Here is a 14,933-nt window from a genome sequence, read left to right as displayed (position 1 = left end):
AAAACAGCCTTTTCGGTTCCGGAGGGGCTGTACCAGTATAAGATGTTACCCTTTGGGTTGCATGGGGCTCCAGCAACCTTTCAACGGGCGATGGATAAAATTTTGAGGCCCCATAGAAAATATGCAGCTGCCTATTTGGATGATGTGGTAATTCACAGTACAGACTGGGGGTCACATTTGGTTAAAGTACAAGCAGTACTGGACTCAATCAGAGAGGCAGGGTTAACTGCTAACCCAAAGAAGTGCTGCCTCGCAATGGAGGAGGTCAAATACTTGGGCTTCACCATAGGCAGAGGTCTGATTAGGCCCCAATTGAATAAAGTTGATGCTATTCAAAACTGGCCTCGTCCAGTGAATAAAAAACAGGTAAGGGCTTTTTTGGGAATTACTGGGTACTATAGACGGTTTATTCCTAATTTTGCGACCACAGCGGTGCCGTTGTCAGACCTTACCAAAGGGAAGCAGTCAAATGTGGTGAAATGGAACCCTGATGCAGAAAAGGCGTTCCAAGCGTTAAAAGTGGCTTTGTGTTCACAACCGGTGTTGATAACACCAGATTTTTCAAAAGAATTTGTGGTACAGACAGATGCCTCAGAGGTAGGGATAGGTGCTGTGCTGTCCCAAACCAGAGATGGGGACGAACACCCTATCATTTATTTGAGTAGGAAACTCAATGAGCATGAAAAAAGGTATGCCATTGTGGAAAAGGAGGCTTTGGCCATTAAGTGGGCACTAGATACCTTGAGATATTACCTCTTGGGTAGACAATTCAGACTAGTGACAGACCATGCCCCTTTAAAATGGATGTATGTAAATAGAGGCAAGAATGCTCGTGTAACTAGATGGTTTCTAGCGTTGCAGGACTTTAAGTTTACTGTCGAACATAGACCGGGAACACAATTGGCCAACGCAGATGCATTGTCTCGCATCTTCTGTTTGTGGGCTACAAGTGTTCCGGCCCCTAGGTCGAAACAGGGGAGGGGGATATGTGACAAGAACACTGGGATAGTGTTTGAGGGCAGGTATATTTGTCCCAGGTTCTTGTCTTACATGTTTTAGAAAATGTTAACTTCTAGGAAAAATGCTTTTTGTTTTGTCTGAACCTTTTCAGTTTGCTGTAAAAGCTGGGTAAAGGCTCTGAGAGAGAGATAAGGCGAGTTCTAGACATTGGGCCCAGTTCGGGTCTTTGGCCTCACAGAGGGCTAATCAGGGTTTCAGCTGTGTAAGAGTGATATAGTGCTTCTAACCTGATTAGTATGGGCAGACTGCCTGGGAAGGCTGGAGGATCTGTGTGTGAGAGACACGCTTTCTGATGCAAGTAAGCTATACAGTATGTACTGAAGAACTCTGTGTTTTGTTTAGTGACAGTTAGTAACATCTTATGTTTAGTTAGTGCCGGACAGGCAAGGTATTTTTATTTTGGGGTTTGTTTTATTTTCTGTTTCAATAAAACTGGCCGGGGTCAGTTGTACCAGAAACTGGACTTGTGTTGTTCCTCAGCTGCTGCGTGCGGCCATATTCCCCAGGAAAAGGCGCCTTGCACCCCTACAGTGTTACAACATATATATATAGCGCTCTGGTGTGTGCTGGCAAACTCTCCCTCTGTCTCCCCAAAGGGCTAGTGGGGTCCTGTCCTCTATCAGAGCATTCCCTGTGTGTGTGCTGTGTGTCGGTACGTTTGTGTCGACATGTATGAGGAGAAAAATTATGTGGAGACGGAGCAGATTGTCTGTAATAGTGATGTCACCCCCTAGGGGGTCGACACCTGAGTGGATGAACTGTTGAAAATTACGTGACAGTGTCAGCTCTGTATAAAGACAGTGGTTGACATTAGACAGCCGGCTACTCAGCTTGTGCCTGTCCAGACGTCTCATGGGCCGTCAGGGGCTCTAAAGCGCCCGTTACCTCAGATGGCAGATACAGACGCCGACACGGATACTGACTCCTGTGTCGACGGTGAAGAGACAAACGTGATTTCCAGTAGGGCCACACGTTACATGATTGAGGCAATGAAAAATGTTTTACACATTTCTGATAATACGAGTACCACCAAAAAGGGGTATTATGTTCGGTGAGGAAAAACTACCTGTAGTTTTCCTGAATCTGAGAAATTAAATGAGGTGTGTGATGATGCGTGGGTTTCCCCCGATAACAATTGATAATTTCTAAAAAGTTATTGGCAGTATATCCTTTCCCGCCAGAGGTTAGGGTGCGTTGGGAGACACCCCCTAGGGGGGATAAGGCGCTCACACGCTTGTAAGAACAAGGGCTCTACCCTCTCCTGAGATGGCCGCCCTTAAGGATCCTGCTGATAGAAAGCAGGAGGGTATCCTAAAATGTATTTACACACATACTGGTGTTATACTGCGACCAGCAATCGCCTCAGCCTGGATGTGCAGTGCTGGGTTGGCGTGGTCGGATTCCCTGACTGAAAATATTGATATCCTAGATAGGGACAGTATATTATTGCCTATAGAGCATTTAAAAGATGCATTTCTATATATGCATGATGCACAGCGGAATATTTGCCGACTGGCATCAAGTATAAGTGCGTTGTCCATTTCTGCCAGTAGAGGGTTATGGACACGACAGTGGTCAGGTGATGCGGATTCCAAGTGGCATTTGGAAGTATTGCCTTATAAAGGGGAGGAGTCATTTGGGGTCGGTCTTTCAGACCTGGTGGCCACGGCAACAGCTGGGAAATCCACGTTTGTACCCCAGGTCGCCTCTCAAAATAAGAAGACGCCGTATTATCAGGCGCAGTCCTTCGTTGGCAAGCGGGCAAAGGGTTCCTCATTTCTGCCCCGTGACAGAAGGAGAGGAAAAAGTCTGCAGAAATCAGCCAGTTCCCAGGAACAGAAGCCCTCTCCCGCCTCTGCCAAGCCCTCAGTATGACGCTAGGGCTTTACAAGCTCAGGCACGGTGGGGGCCCGTCTCAATGAATTTCAGCGCGCAGTGGGCTCACTCGCAAGTAGACCCCTGGATCCTTCAGGTGATATCTCAGGGGTACAAATTGGAATTCGAGACGTCTCCCCCTCGCCGTTTCCTAAAGTCGGCTTTACCGACGTCTCCCTCTGACAGGGAGGCAGTTTTGGAAGCCATTCACAAGCTGTATTCCCAGCAGGTGATAATCAAGGTACCCCTCCTGCAACAGGGAATGGGGTATTATTCCACACTGTGTGGTACCGAAGCCGGACGGCTCGGTGAGACCGATTCTAAATCTAAAATCTTGAGCACTTACATACGGAGGTTCAAATTCAAGATTGAGTCACTCAGAGCAGTGATTGCGTACCTGGAAGAAGGGGACTACATGATGTCTCGTGACATCAAGGATGCTTACCTTCATGCCCAAAATTACCCTTCTCACCAAGGGTACCTCAGGTTTGTGGTACAGAACTGTCACTATCAGTTTCAGACGCTGCCGTAGGGATGGTCCACGGCACCCCGGGTCTTTATCAAGGTAATGGCCGAAATGATGATACTCCTTCGAAGGAAGGGAATTTTAGTTATCCCTTACTTGGACGATCCCCTAATAAGGGTATGATCCAGGGAACAGTTGGAGGTCGATGTAGCACTATCTCAGGTAGTGTTGCGGCAGCACGTTTGGATTCTCAATATTCCAAAATCGCAGCTGATTCCGACGACTCGTCTTCTGTTCCTAGGGATGATCCTGGACACAGTCCAGAAAAAGGTGTTTCTCCCGGAGGAGAAAGTCAGGGAGTTATCCGAGCTAGTCGGGAACCTCTTATAACCGAGCCAAGTCTCAGTACATCAATGAAAGGGTTCTGGGAAAAATGGTGGCTTCCTACGAAGCGATCCCATTCGGCAGTTTCCACGCAAGAACTTTCCAGTGGGACCTGCTGGACAAATGGTCCGGGTCGCATCTTCAGATGCATCAGCGGATAACCCTGTCACCAAGGACAAGGGTGTCCCTCCTGTGGTGGTTGCAGAGTGCTCATCTTCTAGAGGGCCGCAGATTCGGCATTCAGGACTGGGTCCTGGTGACCACGGATGCCAGCCTGCGAGGCTGGGGAGCAGTCACACAGGGAAGGAATTTCCAGGGCTTATGGTCAAGCCTGGAGACATCACTTCACATAAATATCCTGAAGCTAAGGGCCATTTACAATGCTCTAAGCTTAGCAAGACCTCTGCTTCAAGGTCAGCCGGTGTTGATCCAGTCGGACAACATCACGGCAGTCACCCACGTAAACAGACAGGGTGGCACAAGAAGCAGGAGGGCAATGGCAGAAGCTGCAAGGATTCTTCGCTGGGCAGAAAATCATGTGATAGCACTGTCAGCAGTAGTCATTCCGGGAGTGGACAACTGGGAAGCAGACTTCCTCAGCAGACACGACCTCCACCCGGGAGAGTGGGGACTTCACCCAGAAGTCTTCCACATGATTATAAACCGTTGGGAAAAACTCGGCAGGTATTGCACCAGGTCAAGGGACCCTCAGGCAATAGCTGTAGACGCTCTGGTAACACCGTGGGTGTACCGGTCAGTGTATGTGTTCCCTCCTCTGCCTCTCATACCCAAGGTACTGAGAATTATAAGATGGAGAGGAGTAAGCACTATATTCGTGGCTCCGGATTGGCCAAGAAGGACTTGGTAACCGGAACTTCAAGAGATGCTCACGGAGGATCCGTGGCCTCTACCTCTAAGAAGGGACCTGCTCCAGCAAGGACCCTGTCTGTTCCAAGACTTACTGCGGCTGCGTTTGACGGCATGGCGGTTGAACGCCGGATCCTGAGGGGAAAAGGCATTCCGGATGAAGTCATCCCTATCCTGATCAAAGCCAGGAAGGATGTAACCGCAAAACATTATCACCGCATTTGGCGAAAATATATGTTGCGTGGTGCGAGGCCAGTAAGGCCCGACGGAGGAATTTCAACTGGGTCGATTCCTACAATTCCTGCAAGCAGGAGTGTCTATGGGCCTGAAATTTGGGTCCATTAAGTTTCAAATTTCGGCCCTGTCAATTTTCTTCCAAAAAGAACTAGCTTCAGTACCTGAAGTTCAGACGTTTGTAAAAGGGGTACTGTATATACAGCCTCCTTTTGTGCCTCCAGTGGCACCTTGGGATCTCAATGTAGTTTTGGGGTTCCAAAAGTCACATTGGTTTGAACCACTTAAATCTGTGGAGTTAAAATATCTCACATGGAAAGTGGTCATGCTGTTGGCCCGGGCCTGGGCCAGGCGCGTGTCAGAATTGGCGGCTTTATCCTGTAAAGGCCCTTATCTGATTTTCCATTCGGACAGGGCGGAATTGAGGACTCGTCCTCAGTTTCTCCCTAAGGTGGTTTCAGCGTTTCACCTGAACCAACCTATTGTGGTGCCTGCGGCTACTAGGGACTTGGAGGACTCCAAGTTGCTAGACGTTGTCAGGGCCCGGAAAATATATGTTTCCAGGACGGCTGGAGTCAGAAAATCTGACTCGCTGTTTATCCTGTATGCACCCAACAAGTTGGGTGCTCCTGCTTCTAAGCAGACTATTGCTCGTTGGATTTGTAGTACAATTCAGCTTGCACATTCTGTGGCAGGCCTGCCACAGCCAAAAATCTGTAAATGCCCACTCCACAAGGAAGGTGGGCTCATCTTGGGCGGCTGCCCGAGGGGTCTCGGCTTTACAACTTTGCCGAGCAGCTACTTGGTCAGGAGCAAATACGTTTGTAAAATTCTACAAATTCGATACCCTGGCTGAGGAGGACCTGGAGTTCTCTCATTTGGTGCTGCAGAGTCATCCGCACTCTCCCGCCCGTTTGGGAGCTTTGGTATAATCCCCATGGTCCTTACGGAGTCCCAGCATCCACTAGGACGTCAGAGAAAATAAGAATTTACTTACCGATAATTCTATTTCTCGTAGTCCGTAGTGGATGCTGGGCGCCCATCCCAAGTGCGGATTGTCTGCAATACTGGTACATAGTTATTGTTACCAAAAATCGGGTTATTATTGTTGTGAGCCATCTTTCAGAGGCTCCTCTGTTATCATGCTGTTAACTGGGTTCAGATCACAGGTTATACGGTGTGATTGGTGTGGCTGGTATGAGTCTTACCCGGGATTCAGAATCCTTCCTTATTGTGTACGCTCGTCCGGGCACAGTATCCTAACTGAGGCTTGGAGGAGGGTCATGGGGGGAGGAGCCAGTGCACACCAGGTAGTCCTAAAGCTTTTACTTTTGTGCCCAGTCTCCTGCGGAGCCGCTATTCCCCATGGTCCTTACGGAGTCCCCAGCATCCACTACGGACTACGAGAAATAGAATTATCGGTAAGTAAATTCTTATTTTTTCAAACCCAGCCTGGAACGTGGAAGTCAGAAGCTGATTGGCTGGTGCGTTATCACCTTCCACTTTATCACTTCACCAGGCTTAATAAATCTGCCCCACAGTGCTACTTGACATAAAATAAGATTTTACTTACCGATAAATCTATTTCTCGGAGTCCGTAGTGGATGCTGGGGTTCCTGAAAGGACCATGGGGAATAGCGGCTCCGCAGGAGACAGGGCACAAAAAGTAAAGCTTTTTCCGATCAGGTGGTGTGCACTGGCTCCTCCCCCTATGACCCTCCTCCAGACTCCAGTTAGGTACTGTGCCCGGACGAGCGTACACAATAAGGGAGGATTTTGAATCCCGGGTAAGACTCATACCAGCCACACCAATCACACCGTACAACTTGTGATCTAAACCCAGTTAACAGTATGATAACAGCGGAGCCTCTGAAAGATGGCTTCCTTCAACAATAACCCGAATTAGTTAACAATAACTATGTACAATTTATGCAGATAATCCGCACTTGGGATGGGCGCCCAGCATCCACTACGGACTCCGAGAAATAGATTTATCGGTAAGTAAAATCTTATTTTCTCTATTGTCCTAGTGGATGCTGGGGTTCCTGAAAGGACCATGGGGATTATACCAAAGCTCCCAAACGGGCGGGAGAGTGCGGATGACTCTGCAACACCGAATGAGAGAACTCCAGGTCCTCCTTAGCCAGAGTATCAAATTTGTAAAATTTTACAAACGTGTTCTCCCCTGACCACGTAGCTGCTCGGCAAAGTTGTAATGCCGAGACCCCTCGGGCAGCCGCCCAAGATGAGCCCACCTTCCTTGTGGAGTGGGCCTTTACAGATTTAGGCTGTGGCAGGCCTGCCACAGAATGTGCAAGTTGGATTGTGCTACAGATCCAACGAGCAATCGTCTGCTTAGACGCAGGAGCACCCATCTTGTTGGGTGCATACAATATAAACAACGAGTCAGATTTTCTGACTCCAGCTGTTCTTGCAATATATATTTTTAATGCTCTGACAACGTCCAGTAACTTGGAGTCCTCCAAGTCACTTGTAGCCGCAGGCACTACAATAGGCTGGTTCAGATGAAATGCTGACACCACCTTAGGGAGAAAATGCGGACGAGTCCGCAGTTCTGCCCTGTCCGAATGGAAAATCAGATATGGGCTTTTGTAAGATAAAGCTGCCAATTCTGACACTCTCCTGGCAGAAGCCAGGGCTAGAAGCATGGTCACTTTCCAAGTGAGATATTTCAAATCCACCTTATTTAGTGGTTCAAACCAATGAGATTTTAGAAAATCCAAAACTACATTGAGATCCCACGGTGCCACTGGAGGCACCACAGGGGGCTGTATATGCAGCACTCCCTTAACAAAGGTCTGGACTTCAGGGACTGAAGCCAATTCTTTTTGAAAGAAAATCGACAGGGCCGAAATTTGAACCTTAATAGATCCCAATTTGAGACCCATAGACAATCCTGATTGCAGGAAATGTAGGAATCGACCCAGTTGAAATTCCTCCGTCGGAGCACTCCGATCTTCGCACCACGCAACATATTTTCGCCAAATTCGGTGATAATGTTGCACGGTTACTTCTTTCCTTGCTTTAATCAAAGTAGGAATGACTTCTTCCGGCATGCCTTTTTCCATTAGGATCCGGCGTTCAACCGCCATGCCGTCAAACGCAGCCGCGGTAAGTCTTGAAACAGACAGGGACCCTGCTGAAGCAAGTCCCTCCTTAGAGGTAGAGGCCACGGATCTTCCGTGATCATCTCTTGAAGTTCCGGGTACCAAGTCCTTCTTGGCCAATCCGGAACCACTAGTATCGTTCTTACGCCTCTTTGCCGTATAATTCTCAATACTTTTGGTATGAGAGGCAGAGGAGGAAACACATACACCGACTGGTACACCCAAGGCGTTACCAGCGCGTCCACAGCTATTGCCTGCGGATCTCTTGACCTGGCGCAATACCTGTCCAGTTTTTTGTTGAGGCGAGACGCCATCATGTCCACCATTGGTCTTTCCCAACGGGTTACCAGCATGTGGAAGACTTCTGGATGAAGTCCCCACTCTCCCGGGTGAAGATCGTGTCTGCTGAGGAAGTCTGCTTCCCAGTTGTCCACTCCCGGGATGAACACTGCTGACAGTGCTATCACATGATTCTCTGCCCAGCGAAGAATCCTTGCAGCTTCTGCCATTGCACTCCTGCTTCTTGTGCCGCCCTGTCTGTTCACATGGGCGACTGCCGTGATGTTGTCCGACTGGATCAACACCGGTTTTCCCTGAAGCAGAGGTTCTGCCTGGCTTAGAGCATTGTATATTGCTCTTAGTTCCAGAATGTTTATGTGAAGAGACGTTTCCAGGCTCGTCCATACTCCCTGGAAGTTTCTTCCTTGTGTGACTGCTCCCCAGCCTCTCAGGCTGGCGTCCGTGGTCACCAGGATCCAATCCTGTATGCCGAATCTGCGGCCCTCCAATAGATGAGGACTCTGCAACCACCACAGAAGAGACACCCTTGTCCTTGGAGACAGGGTTATCCGTAGGTGCATCTGAAGATGCGACCCTGACCATTTGTCCAACAGATCCCTTTGGAAAATTCTTGCGTGGAATCTGCCGAATGGAATTGCTTCGTAAGAAGCCACCATTTTTCCCAGGACTCTTGTGCATTGACGTACAGACACCTTTCCTGGTTTTAGGAGGTTCCTGACAAGCTCGGATAACTCCTTGGCTTTTTCCTCCGGGAGAAAAACCTTTTTCTGAACCGTGTCCAGAATCATCCCTAGGAACAGCAGACGAGTTGTCGGCATTAACTGGGATTTTGGAATATTCAGAATCCACCCGTGCTGTTTTAGCACTTCTTGAGACAGTGCTAATCCCATCTCTAGCTGTTCTCTGGACCTCGCCCTTATTAGGAGATCGTCCAAGTATGGGATAATTAATACGCCTTTTCTTCGAAGAAGAATCATCATCTCGGCCATTACCTTTGTAAAGATCCGAGGTGCCGTGGACAATCCGAACGGCAGCGTCTGAAACTGATAGTGACAGTTTTGTACAACGAACCTGAGGTACCCCTGGTGTGAGGGGTAAATTGGAACGTGGAGATACGCATCCTTGATGTCCAAGGATACCATAAAGTCCCCCTCTTCCAGGTTCGCTATCACTGCTCTGAGTGACTCCATTTTGAACTTGAACTTCTTTATGTACAGGTTCAAGGACTTCAGATTTAGAATAGGCCTTACCGAGCCATCCGGCTTCGGTACCACAAAAAGAGTGGAGTAATACCCCTTCCCTTGTTGTAGAAGAGGTACCTTGACTATCACCTGCTGAGAGTACAGCTTGTGAATGGCTTCCAAAACAGTCTCCCTTTCGGAGGGGGACGTTGGTAACGCAGACTTCAGGAAACGGCGAGGTGGATCTGTCTCTAATTCCAACCTGTACCCTTGAGATATTATCTGCAGGATCCAGGGATCTACCTGCGAGTGAGCCCACTGCGCGCTGTAATTTTTGAGACGACCGCCCACCGTCCCCGAGTCCGCTTGAGAAGCCCCAGCGTCATGCTGAGGCTTTTGTAGAAGCCGGGGAGGGCTTCTGTTCCTGGGAAGGAGCTGCGTGTTGCTGTCTCTTCCCTCGACCTTTGCCTCGTGGCAGATATGAATAGCCCTTTGCTCTCTTATTTTTAAAGGAACGAAAGGGCTGCGGTTGAAAAGTCGGTGCCTTTTTCTGTTGGGGAGTGACTTGAGGTAGAAAAGTGGATTTCCCGGCTGTAGCCGTGGCCACCAAATCTGATAGACCGACTCCAAATAACTCCTCCCCTTTATACGGCAAAACTTCCATATGCCGTTTTGAATCCGCATCGCCTGTCCACTGTCGCGTCCATAAAGCTCTTCTGGCCGAAATGGACATAGCACTTACCCGTGATGCCAGTGTGCAGATATCCCTCTGTGCATCACGCATATAAAGAAATGCATCCTTTATTTGTTCTAACGACAGTAAAATATTGTCCCTGTCCAGGGTATCAATATTTTCAATCAGGGACTCTGACCAAACTACCCCAGCACTGCCCATCCAGGCAGTCGCTACAGCTGGTCGTAGTATAACACCTGCATGTGTGTATATACTTTTTTGGATATTTTCCATCCTCCTATCTGATGGATCTTTAAGTGCGGCCGTCTCAGGAGAGGGTAACGCCACTTGTTTAGATAAGCGTGTTAGCGCCTTGTCCACCCTAGGAGGTGTTTCCCAGCGCTCCCTAACCTCTGGCGGAAGAGGGTATAATGCCAATAATTTCTTTGAAATTATCAGCTTTTTATCAGGGGCAACCCACGCTTCATTACACACATCATTTAATTCTTCTGATTCAGGAAAAACTATAGGTAGTTTTTTCATACCCCACATAATACCCTGTTTAGTGGTACCTGTAGTATCAGCTAAATGTAACGCCTCCTTCATTGCCAAAATCATATAACGTGTGGCCCTACTGGAAAATACGGTTGATTCGTCACCGTCACCACTGGAGTCATCGCCTGTGTCTGGGTCTGTGTCGACCGACTGAGGCAAAGGGCGTTTCACAGCCCCTGACGGTGTTTGAGTCGCCTGGACAGGCACTAATTGATTGTCCGGCCGCCTCATGTCGTCAAACGACTGCTTTAGCGTGTTGACACTATCCCGTAGTTCCATAAATAAAGGCATCCATTCTGGTGTCGACTCCCTAGGGGGTGACATCCTCATATTTGGCAATTGCTCCGCCTCCACACCAATATCGTCCTCATACATGTCGACACACACGTACCGACACACAGCAGACACACAGGGAATGCTCCTAACGAAGACAGGACCCACTAGCCCTTTGGGGAGACAGAGGGAGAGTTTGCCAGCACACACCAAAAGCGCTATATATATATCGGGGATAGCCTTATAATAAGTGCTCCCTTATAGCTGCTTTGTTATATCAAAATATCGCCATAAATGTGCCCCCCCCTCTCTGTTTTACCCTGTTTCTGTAGTGCAGTGCAGGGGAGAGACTTGGGAGCCGTCCTGACCAGCGGAGCTGTGAGAGGAAATGGCGCCGTGTGCTGGGGAGATAGGCCCCGCCCCTTTTCTGGCGGGCTCGTCTCCCGCTATTTAGAAACATTAGGCAGGGGTTAAATATCTCCATATAGCCTCTAGGGCTATATGTGAGGTATTTTTAGCCTTTATAGGTAATCATTTGCCTCCCAGGGCGCCCCCCTCCCAGCGCCCTGCACCCTCAGTGACTGCCGTGTGAAGTGTGCTGAGAGGAAAATGGCGCACAGCTGCAGTGCTGTGCGCTACCTTTTGAAGACTGCAGGAGTCTTCAGCCGCCGATTCTGGACCTCTTCTGATTTCAGCATCTGCAAGGGGGCCGGCGGCGTGGCTCCGGTGACCATCCAGGCTGTACCTGTGATCGTCCCTCTGGAGCTTGATGTCCAGTAGCCAAGAAGCCAATCCATCCTGCACGCAGGTGAGTTGACTCCTTCTCCCCTCAGTCCCTCGCTGCAGTGATCCTGTTGCCAGCAGGAATCACAGTAAAATAAAAAACCTAGCTAAACTTTTTCTAAGCAGCTCTTTAGGAGAGCCACCTAGATTGCACCCTTCTCGGCCGGGCACAAAAATCTAACTGGAGTCTGGAGGAGGGTCATAGGGGGAGGAGCCAGTGCACACCACCTGATCGGAAAAAGCTTTACTTTTTGTGCCCTGTCTCCTGCGGAGCCGCTATTCCCCATGGTCCTTTCAGGAACCCCAGCATCCACTAGGACGATAGAGAAAAATGGTTTCTGGTTGCCGACGTTGGGACAAAAAGCATCATTGCTCTGAGTGAGCTCTCCGGCACTGCTGAGCCCCTGGTATGGAACCCTCAGAATTATGTGCAGAGGCAGTAGAGGTGGGTATTGGATAACAATGACAATTTGCAGTTACCCACTAATATTAATACAGCCTAAAAATAAAGAAGTAACAGCTGTAGCAAAGGAGTAAGAACCCGATGTGGATCTGGAAGTAAAATGAGCGCAGTTTGCTCAAAATAAGGGCACATGGAAAATAAAAATGCACATACTGGACGACATTCAGTGCTGTATGCTTCTCCAGACGCCCATATGTGGGCATGCTCGGTACTACCAAGGGGGCACTTGCAATGGTTCTATATTTTGTTAAAGAGATACACCAATTTTTATTGTGGCAAATGATTGCTACTCGGCTGAAACTTCTGTGCGCCCATCTCCAGAGAATCACAGTGCGTGTACACATGGGATACCCTATGCAGACATGTATACGTTTAATCCTGTGTCAGCCCCTACATGTCTCCGACAGCTGCATTTCTCATATTAGGTCAGCAGTTACCGCTCCCCTGGCCACAGGTTACTCCTCATGTAATGTTGGCAATGGGAGGACGTTTTGGGGTATCTGGCCCTAGTACACGCTGGGTAACCTCAGCTCACAGTGAAGGTGCCCCACTGCCCACAGAGTCAGTGGCCTCGCTATTCCCCCATACCTGAGTGCTTGGTTTGGCCACCGGTCTGGCAGCATGTTGGCCGGTAGCAGGAAGCGGGTATTGTCCTCCGTGATTCAGAAGCTGAACTCCGTTTTGAGATATCACCTGTTAGTAAACCAACGGGATAAATTATTATATATATTACATGCGTCCTCTATCGTAAGTTATAAAGTGCCCACAGCTGGGACTGCTAACTTGTTACCCTCTTCTGCAAGCTGATGGCTCTGTCCACTATCTTCTTGGTGACCAGCAGTGCTGGGTTTCTTAGCGTTGGGGAGGGGCGTCCTCGCCCTCCCATGCAACTGATAATGAAGAGTTGGCTGAGCGGGGCTGGGACGTGGCCCATTCACTGTGGGATGCTGGGCCGGACGCACCGTGCAGGCTTCTAATAGGCAGAGAGAGTCCGTCAGCGGACATTACATTGTATAGGATAATTTCACAAATACATCCACCCCACCCCCTCTTAGCTCTAGAGGCTGGAAGTAGGGCCCAATCTCAACTCCAGCTGAAAGTGCCAATCATTATTCTGTTGGGATCATTGTCTTGGTGGCCTGATGACAGGGACAGCAGACCAAGGGGGAGATTTCCAAAGCTTCTAAAAATGAAATGTGCTGCTGTTGACCATAGCATCCAATCATAAACTAGCTATCATTTCCCTATTGTATCCTAGAAAAGATAGACAGAACTTGATTGGTGCTATGGGCAACATCATCACTCTTCATCTTTAAAAGCTTAAGTAAATCGTCCCCAGAGTCTACAATGACCCCAGTTAGGACTGTGTGAGGGCCCAATTTTCAGTGCAGAGGGGACCCACGGTTATGGTAATGGTGTGGACAGTAGCTAATCACTAAGCATGCACAATAAAGAATGTATGTCACTAGGGTGAGGCAAATCTTGGGGAGTATACCAGTTTAGAGCTGGGAGAGTGGCCTAAAACAGCCATGCTGCATCTGAACGTACTTTCCTGGATTGGTTTATGCAACAAGGATGATTTGCAAACCACATAAAGTGCAAAGTAAGGACCGGCTACGATCTGCACATCTCCTCCCATTGGCCGGAGCAAGCTTTTGCAACCATGAAAATCGGTCTAGTAATTCCCAGGGCTTCCCTGTAAAATATGGTGCAACGGAGCAAAAATAAGGGGGGGGGGGGGGGGCGACACTGCAGGGCATTTGGGTAGTTCTTTTCCAATTTTGCAGTTTGTAAATTACCTATAATGTGCGTTAATTCATTGGCCATATGTAGACTAGTTTTTGTACAAAAAGACTCACGTGTCTGTGGTACCGTCTGTGCTTGTGGCGCCGTCTGACTCTGTGGGACCGTCTGTGCTTGTGGCGCCATTTGACACTGTGGCGCCGTCTGACCTTGCGGCACTGTCCTTGGGGCACTGGTTGGTGGCTCGAGGGACGGGTTTCCTTTGGACAGAGATGTCACGCTCACAATTTTGATGCCTTCCTCTTTGTTGTTTTGCTGCCTGATGTCACTTGATGCTTGCCCCGCCCTTCTGTGCCTGAGGGCATCGGTCCTTGCCCTGACCGCCATTCTCCTGCAGAAGGTTCCACAGCTGGGCCTGTTCCCAGGGCTGTCCCTTTGTAGCTGAACTCTGTGTGGGGCCATTTGACCTCTCAGGCTCGATATTCTTACGTTTCAGGAAGAGGTAGATGGCTTGTGGCGTCACCTTGATATTGTCTAGCTCAAGGACCTTCTTGATCTTGCGAAAGCTGAGGCGGCTTTCCTCAACACCACAATCCTGTGCTTGGCCTGATCATTCAGTCTACCCATAGCTCCAAGGGATTAGGACTTTATGGGAATGATCTGAAAGCAGAAAGAGAGAGTCCTGTGTTATTCAGATACCAATTAATATTGCCTGAAATATACTGAGGCACGGTGGCTGATGCATGAAGTCGTGGAAAAGAGTGGGAGAACTGCTTGATACATCAACATCATCCTATATAATAAAAGGATAACTGCTCATCACCTCTGTTATGTGCACCGGCGGCCACTAGAGGCCGCCACACAGACCAAATGAAAGTGTTTATGCAGGGAGAGGTTACAGCCTGCCTGCTAATTGCATAAAAACACTGACTGACTGTTTCACACTTGCTGAATAGGAGAGAGAGAGAGAGAGAGAGAGAGAGAGAGA

The 14,933-nt window shown here is 48.9% G+C and overlaps 1 protein-coding gene across 1 annotated transcript in view; it reads left to right on the top strand.

Moving 5' to 3' along the window:
• Positions 1–1,263: 1,263 nt before the first annotated feature.
• Positions 1,264–14,933, top strand: part of RNPS1 (RNA binding protein with serine rich domain 1) — a 76,950-nt gene continuing 63,280 nt past the window's right edge. The window contains exon 1 of the mRNA XM_063935000.1: positions 1,264–1,318. The gene's annotated coding sequence lies outside the window, so the exon portion shown is untranslated. The remainder of the gene's footprint in view (positions 1,319–14,933) is intronic.

The sequence above is a fragment of the Pseudophryne corroboree genome, chromosome 7 (assembly GCF_028390025.1).
Source record: "Pseudophryne corroboree isolate aPseCor3 chromosome 7, aPseCor3.hap2, whole genome shotgun sequence".
In the NCBI taxonomy this organism is placed as follows: Eukaryota; Metazoa; Chordata; class Amphibia; order Anura; family Myobatrachidae; genus Pseudophryne; species Pseudophryne corroboree.
This window is presented reverse-complemented; position numbering and strand designations above follow the sequence as displayed.